This window comes from Peromyscus maniculatus, chromosome 4, assembly GCF_049852395.1.
Source record: "Peromyscus maniculatus bairdii isolate BWxNUB_F1_BW_parent chromosome 4, HU_Pman_BW_mat_3.1, whole genome shotgun sequence".
Lineage (NCBI taxonomy): Eukaryota > Metazoa > Chordata > Mammalia > Rodentia > Cricetidae > Peromyscus > Peromyscus maniculatus.
Window position 1 is genome coordinate 83,506,427 of NC_134855.1, and position 13,496 is coordinate 83,519,922.

General features: G+C 42.2%; 1 long non-coding RNA gene across 2 annotated transcripts in view; it reads left to right on the plus strand.

The window, feature by feature from the left end:
• The window catches only part of LOC121828767 (uncharacterized), a 110,005-nt gene extending 107,882 nt beyond the window's left edge, over positions 1 to 2,123 (plus strand). For both annotated transcript variants that reach the window (XR_013050629.1, XR_013050630.1), the window contains one exon: positions 534 to 2,123. This is a non-coding gene — a long non-coding RNA (uncharacterized LOC121828767). The remainder of the gene's footprint in view (positions 1 to 533) is intronic.
• The last annotated feature ends 11,373 nt before the right edge of the window (positions 2,124 to 13,496 follow it).

Consider the following 13,496-nt stretch of genomic DNA (forward strand, 5'->3'; position numbering starts at 1 on the left):
ATGTGCAGGGTCTTGTCAAATGCTCACCTCAGCTCAAAGGGCCGTTTTTCTGTTATAAGCACTGCATGCAGGCGGAGCTTTCCCTGGCTGCTTTTGGCTGCTCTTCTAAGGCTGTCCTGCTGAGTGCAAGGCCTTACCAACAAAATTACTGGCCAGCACTGGAGACTTTAGCTTGGTGAGTTTAAATTATTGTAGCCCAGTGCATCAGATTGTTACAGGAGCTGGAGTTTCTTTGGGGATGTTTTGTGTGGTATGCTAAGAGGAGTCTGGTATCAGATACACTTGGGGAGTGCTGGTGATAAGAGCAGGTTGCTGCTGCTTCTGATATCTCATGACCACGAGCTTGCTCTTTTATACAGGAATATTCCTTAAGAAAGAGCTATAGTGTGTGCGACCATCAAACAAACAGCCATCTTCTCTTCTCTGGAGAAAATGTAGTGACGTTTCCTAGGACACCAAGGTCCTTCTGAGAGTAGGGTAAGGGATGGTGGCCCCACTGATTACTTGTTATATCTGTCTTTGTCTTGTTGCAGAATGAACCACCACCAAGAGTGACATCCTAGGAGAACAGTCATTGTACTACTATCAAGACTCTCCAGCCAGGAATTCACAAAGGGCACAGCGGGGGTAGGCTGCCTCTGTTCCAGAAGTCTCAATGCTCAGCAGGAAAAGGCTCTAGCACTCTTGGTGACTCGTTGGCTCAAATCTATAGGGTCTTCTTTGTTCTCTTCTGTCAGGGCTGATACCTGAGCTGGGGCTGTTAGCAGGGCACCAGTACATGGCGCCTCTATGAAACTGTCATTGTGATGGTCAGTGTTAATTGTCCGCTTGACAGAATCTAGAAAAACCTGGCAGATGGGTCCTTAAGGATGCCTTTGGGGGATTATCTTGATTGCATTAATTGATATGAGAAGACCCACCTTAATTGTAGGCAGGAGTCCTGGACTGTATAAAATGGGGACTAGTATGCATTCATCGTTCTCTGCTTTTAATTGTGAAAGTGATGTCACCATCTGCTTCAAGCACTTGCATTTTTCACTTCCCCACCATAATGGCTGTACCTCAGATTGTCCTTCCTTTGAGTTGCTTTTGTCTGGATTTTTTATCATGGTGGCAAAGACAAGAAACTAAGACGGGCATCTGTACAACATTTTGGCTGGGTTCAAAGAGTGAGCATCTTGAGAGACCCATGCAGACAATATTATCTTGGATAGTACTTAACAGTCTTCTTATAGTCACAAGCCCATTTGAATTCACAGGAACACCACACACAAATTGCCAATGTCCCTTTGTAAGAAGATGGTGTGGGGTGAGGTTGTTGTGGACATATTTAGAAAATTCCATTCTGCTCCGTGAACCAACACTTTGTCTTCAGAATGCTTTCAGTGAGCATCTGGAGGGATGGCTGAGATTCACAACTCTAAAATCAGAAGTTACCTACATGTAGTTACATCCTTGACATTTATTATCCTTTGAAATATCAGAGCTCAAAGGCAGGTTATGTATTTCTTCTGGCCATTAAGCATTGTTCTCATTTCTGAAAGAAGGGGGTACAGCCAGGTAGTGAGGATGCTGGGACATATAAAATTTTAAAGTTCTTTTTGAGAAGCTCGTAGTCTATTGGGAGAAGGCAAAGTTGTCAAGAAAAAAAGCACAAATACAGAGGGAGAACTTTGGAGTTAGGCGAAGAAGGGTTCAGAGATGTGGTGAATTGTGGACCAGGACTTGAAAGATGTAAAGGGTTTCAGGAGATAGCGTGGAGCTGGGTAGGACATCCATTCTGTAGGGAAGATGGGTAGGCAGTGAATAGGTATGCTGTGGTTTAGGGAACTCAAGTAACTGATGCATGTATCAGACTAAGTGATATAGTATCTTTTTACTGTACATGTCCCTTCCCACAATGCATCTGATTTTAATCATATGTATGTTCACTTATCCATAGGCATATGGTGGAAAATAGGTAACTCCACTGTGAGGACACAGTTTGCTATATTGTTCATGCACTCCAAAACAGACAGAGCAGGATAGGCCATTGCTCTCAGATTGTGTTTCAGGATGGGTTTGGATAGAACTCAGTTTTTGTCAAGGGGCTGCTAAGGGGAGTAACTTACTTCTGTTGTTCAGAGAGGGGTGTGTAACTTAATGCAGGTAGGGGTCCTAGGTACATTTTTGGATTGTGTATGTGTGTGAAGGTAAGATAAGAGACCTAGGTTTCCAAGTGCATAAGCACATTTTTAGAATAGGAGTGTGTACATAGCCCAAACCAAGTGGAGTCTTTGGTTGCAACACTATTTCCTGTTCCTGCATCAGGACCAATGCTCAGCTAGAATCCAGGGTCCTGAACATGAGACACAGTGTTCTTTCTACTAAGCCATATTTCTAGCCCACAGACATCTTAAGAGTCTTCAAAGATCTTAACTCAAAAGGTCTGCAAGGCCTTCTGTGGTGCTGGGTAGGTGGGAAGGAATTAATGTCTGACCTGGGATAGGTGAGTCAACATGGAGCTGGAAAATGTGCAGAAAATACTATGACTTCATTGTTTCATATCTATGACAGGCTCTACAGGTCCCACACCTGTCCTCAAACCTGTGGCTATTCTTTAGATCTGTTCTCCCCAAGTTCATGTGTTGGAAATGCAATCTCTATGTCTTCCTCTCACACTTCATTGTCCTTCCATTTGCTGTCTCCACACGGCCAGGCATCAGCACCATGCCTCTAGAACCATGATCTAGATGAACTTCTGTTCTTTATAAACAATCTTGGTATTCTGTTATAGAAGAAGAATGCATACTGAGAAACCTGTTAAAAACAAACCCCTGTCAACTACCCCAGCATATCATCAGGTACTTGCAATAAAACCAAAATTCCAGTTCCCCAAAGCCATTCAAAAGTCATGTCTCTAAACACATTGTATCAAAGTACTTGGGAGATTATTTTATTTAACATTCATCCTTTCCTACATGAGTAACATTTATTGTCAGGACTGCCACATGACAATGATACAGTGATTAGAAGCCAATCCATAGCAGCACTTGCTCTGTCCTTGATCCATTTTCTTTGATATCTTCTTCACACGCTTGGCGGGGGTGGGGGGGGATGAAATAAAATCAAGCCAATCACTCTTCTTGGAGGTGATATTGAAATGCCTGCAGAACCATAAGATTCCTGCCAAATCTTGTAAGTCAGACTAAAACTAACAATTTTAAGATAAGATTAAAAGGATGAGGCAAAAGGAAGCATTATGCCAAAGACTTTGAACAAGTCAATAGAAAAAACAAAACTTGAGTTTACTGGAGAGAGATCTGACAAGTGTGACTGGAGTAAAGCTAATGGTTGGCTTCACAAACTGGTACCTTAGAAACACACAAAGATAACTAGGGAATCAGTTCAACTGGATAAGTGCTTACCTGGCATTCTAGGTTTAATCTTTAGTGCAACAATAATAATGATGATGATAATAATAACAGCACAAACAACAACAACATCATGAGTACTGTAAAATTCAAGTCATTCTTGACTACATAGCAAGTTTAGATCCAGATTAGAAAACATGATACCTTATCTCAACAACAACAACAACAACAACAACAACACAACAATGGCACATAGTAGGTGGTATCACTGCCTAAATTTGGTTCTGAATAAGAATCGTCCTTAACCCCCAATTTTGGGAAACTTCTGAATGAAATTCAACAGGTTTCTTCATTGGAGAACCTTGAATAAGCCAATAGACATTGCAGTACTAGAAGTGGAACAGCGTTTTCCAAACTTAATTGCAACCGATTCTCCCTGCAGAGAAAACCAAACCACTCCGAGGTGCCCACCACCCGGTGAATGGATAAAGCAAGTTTGTTATTATACAGACTGTAATTTGCTCAGTTCTCCAGTAAAGAGACGAACCGGAGAACTTATATCAAGTGTGATAACTCAGGTCCAGAAAGAGAGGCCTCTCAGGTGACTTCTCTCCCATGTGGATCCCAGCTTGGCTCTTTAGATTTGTGTGTTTAACATGCAGCACCCGTGGAAGCCAGCAGACTGAAATGGGAATGGCAGGTTTGGGGATGCTTTGAGGGAGAGGGGAGAGTAGGTAACTGCTGTACTATATTATCATGCTCTGCTGTGCTATGAAAATGGAGAAGGGGAATAGTGGGAGTGGAAATGTTAAGCAGGGATGTGGCAGGGGATGAGCAACTGAGGGGCAAGAGGAGAAAGGTTAACCCAAATGAAGGCTGAACAAAAAACCCAAATGGAAACCCAATAGTTTGTAACTTAGATATGTAAAGGGAGGAATCCTGCATGGCTGATGAATCCTTGAAAGCCAAGGGTTATTAAACAAAGTTCCCGTTCCAGGCATGGGATAAGTCCTTGAGTTGTTGGTCAGTGAGGCCGGAGAGGCCTCAGATAGTATAGGCTCCTGCCCTTCTTCTCAGTTTCCGATGAGACCTAGCTAATGGGCCCTGTTGCTGAAGAGAGTACATACCTTGGCTGTGTGATATAGGGAAATGAAACCGAAACGGAACCAGAAATGTCTTCCCTGCTTCCACATTCCCAGAGGTGTTATGTAGGCTGTTGGGAGAAAAAGGGAATCAGTGTGAACTTTAAAAAAAGTACCTGTGAACTCTATAAATTTCCAATCAACCTACCAGGCAATAAGTGACCACTGGAATAATAGTAGCAAGAATGTTACGGGGTAATCAATCACTCCGATTGAATTTGAACTGGCTGTGCTGGCCATGGGTCTGTTCCAACCTCTGGCGACAGGGGCATGCCCACACCAGGCCTCTCTGTCCAGTCTGCCCACCGGTGGATCCCTGCTCTCTGAGAACTCACCTCCCCACTTGGGGAAGAGCCTAATTAGGGCCATAGGAGGAACCAGTCTCAGACTTTCCTGTGGGCTGGGTAAAATACCCTGCATATGGCCCGTATGGCCCACTGATGATCTTCCTCAGTCCCTGATTGAATGTGAGATCCCTTCCACAGGAGCAAATTCATTCATGGTACTGTAATCCCAGTCAAAACTCATGGTGGAGGAAGTCTTTGGCCCTAGGTAGGAACTTGATTGTATAGCTAAATGAACATTGCTCCAAATGGCCTTCTAAGTGTTTATGTCTAAATACATAGACAAATGGTACCACAAGCCTTCATCAGAGAAGGTTCTCTTTGCAGTGAATGGCAATCAATGCTGAGACTCATGGCTGCTTAGGTGCTGAGAATAAGTGATAGTTGATTTTTCAGTCCTAAATGGGACATTTATACGATCCCCTCTGAAGCTCAGGGAAATCACAGAAAGGCATCCAGAAGATGAGATGAGGATCTGTGAAATGCCATCTTCAGGACACCATGTAGTCATTGTAATCATGATCCCATAGCAGCTAGGTTACCTCCACTTAGCCGGCCAAAGACTGGTCCTGTGGTTAGTCAATCATGGGTCAGGGAGAAGCTCATGGGCTCAAACTCTCTCTTGTGAACTATTGGTTAGTGATGGATTCTGAGGGGGAAGCAATTGTCTCCAGTGGTGAACCTATAGAGAAGCCCAGCAGGTGACAAAGGACAGTTCCAAACCCATGGGCACACAGACAGCTCTGGTTAAACCCAGTGCATCACCATACAAAGCAAAAAGTCATGAATGTGAGAATGTAGTTGTCAGAGAGAGTGAAGACTGATGGGGTGGGAGAGAGACATAAAAGGATGGGAATGAGAAGAAACAGAATGCATTATGTAAATGTACAAAATAGTCAAACACAAATGTAATAAAATTATTTTTAAAATGTTCCATTCCTTGATAAATTGTTGGAAATAGTCATCTAGATGTTTGAACTGACTTGGATCTAATTTTAAGCAATAGATAGATTTGTATGTTAGCTTGCTCTTGCTTAGCTCTCATGACCCCCCTCCCCCACAAAGGATAATATAGCAATAAAAACAAGATGCAATCCCATTCATTTTATATTGATTAGGCTGTTTACTTGTCAAACACACAATGCAAGCTATGTTCTAAGCATGCCATTATAGTGGTTTTAATTATCCCATTTTGCTAATGAGGAAACTTCCCCAAGGGCAGCTTTTTAATATAACAGAAGTTGCACAGGTATAAGTGGCAGAAATAGGATCCAAATATGTGTACCCTGTGTCGAATGTCATATCCTTCCCTACCACATCTGAGTAAGTGCTTTTCATATTGGCTGCCACATTCAGCCACCCTAAAGAAACCAAATTGCTAACAGTACTCCGTATGAAGGCAGGGAGATACCGGTCAGAGAATGACTGTCAGGGAGGGCAGGCCAAGTGGCAAGGGTACCCATGGTTGGTCTTCAGTTCACTATCAGACTGCAGAGGTAAAGGCTTCAGAGGACAGGGAGGGCAGGCTGGATAGCAATGGTACCTATGGTTGGTCTTTAGTTCACTATCACATTGCAGAGGTAAAAAGGCTTTAGACATCTGCAAAACTACTTCTACTAAAAGTGTGTAAAAGAATGCATGAAGTATTGCTGGAGTGTGACCAAAAAAAGATTGCAACTTCTAAGAGGCATGTTCCTGAGACTGCAGAAATCCTTAGCATATTAACTAACAGCTCTCAGTTTGGCCTTTTGTTTTTCACACAGCTTTCTGTAGAGAGGAAAAGTCGTCCTGAATTATATTCTGTTTCTTTAGCCTCGGAGGGTAGGGTGTGTGCTTGTAGATGTAACCAAGCATCTTATTAAATAAAATACCACCATATGTGCTTCATGACAAGGTACCTCTTCTAATTAGTAAGCCCCCACCCCAGGAATTTACAAGTATGTGTGCCCATTGACTCTGTAGACCATTTCAAGAATTTACAATAGTTACAAGGATGCACTTTGGGCTATCATGAAGAGTTTTGGGAAAAAAGCCAAAAGTTTACAGTTTCTTGATAGACAAAAATACTTGGAAGTTACTAGAAATAATATTTCTAGAAGGATTCACGTGTTACATATCCATGAGAAAATTAGTCCATTTTTATTATGTATTTTATATATAGAACACACACACACACACACACACACACACACACACACACACACACACACACACACACAAGATTCTAGAAATGCAACTGAGTATCAAAAACATTCAGAAAAAAATTGCATCTTCATTGGACATGTATACTTTTTCTTATCTTTCCTGGAACAATAAAATACAACAGATATTTAAATAGCATTTATGTTATATTGGGCTTTATGGGTAATCTAGAGATGATTTAAATACATAGGATGTATTTAGTCCATTTTTAAACATTACACCATTTTACATAAAGGATTTGAACATCCAAAGCTTTGGTATTTGCAGGGAGTCTCGGACTCAATCTGTTATCATTAGCTTCAGCTGTCAACTGGACGTAGACTTAATCACCTGCACTCAGAACCTCAGCTGAAGAATTGCCCAGACTAGATTGTCTCTGGCCGTGTTTTTGAGGCCTTTTCTTAACCGTTAATTGGTGTAGGAGGGCCCAGGCCACTGTGGTCAGTGTCATTCCTAGGAAGAGGGGCCTTTGCTGTGGATGAAAACAAGCCAGAAGGAACGAGCAGTGATCTTCCACCAGTATCTGCTTCAAACTTTTGCCTTGAGTTCCTGCCTTGACATTTCTCAAAGTCAGACTGTAAACCCTAAGATGAAATAAACCCTCCTCCCCAAACTGCTTTTGTTCATAGCGTTTATCACAATAACAGAAAGAAAACTAGGGCACAATCTCTCCTGTGTATCAGGGGAAAAGAACATAGGTAATATATGTGATTTAATATGAATCCCATATTTAATCTCAACTTTTCTCGAGAGGAGTGTTCTCCAATAGATGGAAAAATGGGTACTGCTAATACGTCTGTGCAATTGCACTTTCTGAAATGTCTGAAAATTTTAAATCATTTTAAACATAAAAATTCTAGTCTATCAAAATAAGTTTTCTCACGAAGACAAGAAGAGAAAATTTACAAAATCAGAGGCATAGAGTTAGTAAACTGTAATGACAGAATACTGGGGAATATTTAAGGATATTCACAAATAAACATACACAGATAAGCAGCAACCAAGCTTTCATTCTCGTCTGAGTTCTAAACAAAGTAAGGAACCAAAGAGTAAGCAAATGGAAGCAAAATATTATTTTCACTGTGGATAAGGCTGATGTTTGAGTGGGTGTGGTTTGTATTTATGTGTTTGTGGACCTATTATCAAGACACATCTGTGTAGGGAGCATTACCACAGTGGCAGATAGCCTTGGTCCTGAAGGTCCAACCCCTAAGAGGGAGGTCTTTACAGTTGTGTTGACTGCTTGAGTGAATGTGGTTTGTATCTGTATGTTTATGGACATATCAGTGTAGAGAGTTACCATAGTCTTGGTCCTGAAGGTCCAGCTCCTAAGAGGGAGGCCTTTATGGTTGGTTGTATTGACTGCTTAGCTGATGACAGGGGAGGAAGTATGTTCCCTCCTATGAGTCAACAGGCAAATGGAGAGACCAAGGGCAGGGCAATAGATGGGAAGAAAGCTCTTAAGATTTCTTTCTTAGTGGATAAGAAGTGGGCAAAAGGGTTAGGAGAGATTTTGCTGCTAAATTTCAGTCTCAGCAAACAATTTGTCCCAGTTTGGTTTCTATAGCTGTAATAAACACATGACTAAAAGCAACTTGAGGAAGAAAGGGTTTATTTCAGCTTACATTTTATAATCCATCATTGAGAGTAGCAGGTCAAGAACTCAAGGTAGGAACTAGAGGCAGAGCCCATAGAAGAATGCTGCTTAATGTCTTACCCCACCTCCATAGGATGCTCAGCCTGCTTTCTTATACATCCCAAGACCAGACAGCAGGAGTGGCAGTGCTTATACTAGGCTTGGTCCTTCTACACCAATCATTAATGAAGACAGTACCTCCACAGAACTGACTACAGGCCAATTTCGTGTGGCATTTCCTTAATTAAGGTCCTATCACCTGAGATAACCCTGGCTTGTATCAAGTTGACAAAAATCTAACCAGCACTCAACATCAGATGTCAGAAGAAAATTCCCATCTTCTACCTGTACCTTCATTCTCCATCAAGATTTTTGGTGGAGAGTGTATCTGGCTTTCAGATGTATTTCACAGAGTAAATGAGGCCATGATCTGGCCACAACCTGATCTTGGCTAAGATAAAATGATTGAAAAGTGCAGAGGTCTCTTCTGTTTAAGATATTACTTATGATTTCTTTGAGTGATGCTATAGGCATTAAACTATAACGTTTAGGCTCCTTGAAATAAACAGTGTTGTCCCCAAAATGTGATCTAATGATACATAAAATGCTGCCAAGGGAGCAGACAATAGACCCAAATGTTATAGCATAAGCTGTAAAATTTATGCTAGAAAATAGAGTGGAAAAATTTTGTGAACTCGAGTTAGGCAAAGATTTCACAAATGGAATGAAAAAGCATAGCCCCGAACAACAACAACAACAGAAAGAAAATTGGATTTCACTAAAATTAAATTGCTCACTTTCCAAACATTCCATAAGAAAATATATAAAAAGCAAGACCAAGACGGGGAGACAATTTCTCAGAAGGTGGTCCTGTGTCTTACTATTTTTCAGTTGCTGTGACAAAAGCCCACGACCAAGGCAGCTTATAGAGGACAGGATATATGGGGCTTATAACTATAAGCAGAAGGTTCAAGTCCATGACCACCATTCAGGGAACGTGGCAGCAAGCAGTAAGGCACTGGAGCAGTATTCGATAGTTCACACACCCTTATCTGAAAGTAGGAGACAGACAGAGACAGAGAGAGAACTGGGAATGGCATTGTACTGGCTGGTTTTGTGTGTCAACTTGACACAAGCTAGAGTCATCAGAGAGGAAGGAGCCTCAGTTGAAGATAGTGCCTCCAATGAAATCCAGCTGTAAGGCATTTTCTCAATTAGTGATCAATGAAGAAGGGCCCAGCCCATTTTGGGTGGGGTCATTCCTGGGCTGGTAGTCCTGGGTTCTATAAACAATCAAGCTGAATAAGCTGTGAGAAGCAAGCCAGTAAGCAGCGCCCCTCAATGGTCTCCGCACCAGCACCTGCTTCTAGGACCCTGCCCTGTTTGAGTCCCTGTCCTGACTTCCTTCAGTGATGAACAGCAATGTGTAAGTGTAAGCCAAATAAACTCTTTCCTTGCCTACGTGTTTTTGGTCATGGCATTTTGTCGAGGCAAAACTAACCCTAAGACAGGTATGCACTTTTGAAACCCCAAATTCTACCCCAGTGACACAATATTCCTCCAACAAGGCCACAGATCCTTAATTCTTCCCAAACAGTTCCACCAACTGAGGACCAAGTATTCCAACATATGAACCTATGAGGGCCATTCTCATTAAAACACATATTTGATAAAAAAAAGAAAGACATATTCCAAACAAAGAATCTATATGTTTATCCCCTTTGGTACCTTTTTACTTTGCTGGAGCTGGGGGTGGGGTGGGGGCATAACACAGGAAGAGTTAGTTGGAGGGGAGAGAAGGTGTGTACAGTGCTCCTGTATACAATTCTCAAAAAAAAAAATCCTTACAACTTTTTATTCTGTGTGTGTGTGTGTGTGTGTGTGTGTGTGTGTGTTTTATTAACAAGGTTTCACTATGTAGACCAGGCTGACCTTGAATGCACAGAGATTTACTTATCTCTTTGTCTCTCAGATGCTTGGATTAAATGTATGTACCACCACACCCAGCCCACAAATCATTATAACTCTCTAATTTTAAAATATTGGGGAAAAGATTTTGATCCTTCTCCACACAAGTACATTTGAACAAATAAGGATGTCACTGTTGGTTTGTAGGAAAATGTAATTTTCCTTCCTCCCCTCCCCTCCCCTCCCCCCTCCCCTTCCCTCCCCTCCCCTCCCCTTCCCTCCCCTCCCATCCCCTTCCCTCCCCTTCCCTCCCCTCCCCTCCTCTCTTCTCCTTTCCTTTCCTCTCTTATGGTTTTAGGGATGTGATCAGGGTTTTGTGCATGTGATCATGCATTCTACCACCAAGCACATGCGAATTTTAGAGAAGATGATCTTACTATGTAGCTTTGAATTCAGGATCCTCCTTCTCAGCCTCATGAGTGCTGGCTGAGATTATATGAATGGGTCCCCAATCCCCACCTAGAAAATGTGATTTATAGTCATAAGGAAAAGCCGTGGCACACCTACGTGGAATGACTAGAACTAAAAAGAGGGGTCAAAGTAAGTGCTGATGGGAATGTAGAGACTGATTTTTTTTTTATTTTATTTTACAATACAATTCAGTTCTACATATCAGCCACGGATTCTCTTGTTCTCCCCACTCCCGTCCCCCTCCCTTCCCCCCAGCCCACCCCCCATTCCCATCTCCTCCAGGGCAAAGCCTCCCCCGAGGACTGAGATCAACCTGGTAGACTCAGTCCAGGCAGGTCCAGTCCCCTCCTCCCAAGCATCCCTGCATAAGCTCCAGGTTTCAAACAGCCAACTCATGCAATGAGCACAGGACCTGGTACCACTGCCTAGATGCCTCCCAAACAGATCAAGCCAATCAACTGTCTCACCCATTCAGAGGGCCTGATCCAGTTGGGGGCCCCTCAGCCATTGGTTCATAGTTCATGTGCTTCCATTAGTTTGGCTATTTGTCCCTGTGCTTTATCCAACCTTGGTTTCAACAATTCTCACTCATATAAACCCTCCTCTTTCTTACTAATTAGACTCCCAGAGCTCCACCCTGATCTGTCAGCGTTGTCTGAACCAAGTGCACTGATAAGACCAAGAACAAACCACAAGGAGATGGGCAGAAGTACAAACAACAAAATGAAGAGCAATACAGCATCACCAGAACCTAGCCCTCCTCCAATATCTAGACCTGAACATCAAAAATTGGAAGAAGCAGAAGAAAACAGCCTTATGAATAACATTATGAAGAAGGTAGAGGCTTGTATAGAGGAAAAGACAAAAAAAATGGGAAGAACGCTATAAAAAACTAGAGGAAAGGACAAATAAAGTAGAAGAAAACAATAAAGTCCTGGAAGAAAACAATAAAGCACTGAAAGAAAATCACGAAAAAGCAATGAAACAAATGAAGGAAACAGTCCAAGACCTGAAAAGGGAAATAGAAAAAATGAAGAAGACACAAAGAGAGGGAATGCTGGAAATAGAAAATCTGAGTAAACAATCGGGAACTTCAGATGCAAGTATAACCAACAGTCCAATTCTCAACAGAGATTGAATTATTTATTGGGTTGTAAATATAAAAAAACTTTACCTGCTTTGGAAAACAACTGGACAATCTTTAAAAGTTCAACATACCCAATCTAACTACTTCTAAATTCCCAAGATGCTGGTGTTCCCTCTTCAGGGTGCCAGGATTGGCCTTCCTAACTGGACTCTTACACAGCGCTAATCTGTTCATTACAAAGTAACCAGGAAAATATTTAAAAAACCCAAGTCACTTCACCATGCTTAAAAACTTGCCATCGGCTTCTCACTGGCCTAAGAGAAAATCCAAAGTTCTCACCTCGGCTTGCAAGGACGTCTGGGACATGGAACATGATATCTCCAGGAGCTTCTCTCATTACATTTCAGTGGCTGGGGGCTTCTTCCTGCCTTTCACACACACCAAGCATGATTTTACACAAGCCCTTCCTTGCTTACTCTTTCTTCCTGAGATGGTTGGCCACTAGAATCTCTTGTCTGGTTCCCTCTCTTCATTGAGTTCTAACACTTCTAGAGAAGACCATCCCTGACACCAGTCTAAATGCCATGTGCCAGGGATCTATGTCTATGGAACCAAGCACTCCAAATACAATAATTTAAAACCAGGCATTGCTGTGGGTTTACTGGTTTCAGCTGGGTGATTGACCTACTTCTCTTTGCACAAGCAGCCAGTTTCATCTGGAACCTGGTAGAAGCCTGCCTAAGTTGGGTTTGGCTTGATGTCCCTCTGTGTGGCTTCCTACTGAAGAGTTTGACTTGGATCTTATCACAGTGTGTCTGGATTCCAGGACAGAGAAGGCCTCTCTCAGGAGGCCTGGTTAGAAAATACTAAGGTATCATCGTGCCACATTCGATTGGCCAAGATTAATCTTAGGCCTTTGTGGAGTCATAGGCAAGAAGATGGTGCTGCTTACTCAGAGGAGCAAGACACACACACACACACACACACACACACACACACACACACACACACACACACACACACAGATATGTGAGAAGTTATTTACCATCAAATTTCAAGCAATCACACGTGATCTCTCAGGTAATTTCCCCCCAGTGTCTCTCACTGTCTGATATTATGTTTTAGGTTTATATGTTCAGTGTTTTCTCTCATCTTCCCTGCTAGACTGTAAGGGCCACAGAAGTTGAGTTCTTGTCTAGTTTCCATACCATTATATCCCTAGTACATAAAGCATTGCTGGCACACCTTCAGTGAAGGGGTGGGTGGCACTCATTCCGTTTGCCTTTTTCAGGGAGGGGTGTCCATCTCTGCAGGATAACACCCTGCTTCTTTCTACTTCATATTTACTTTTCA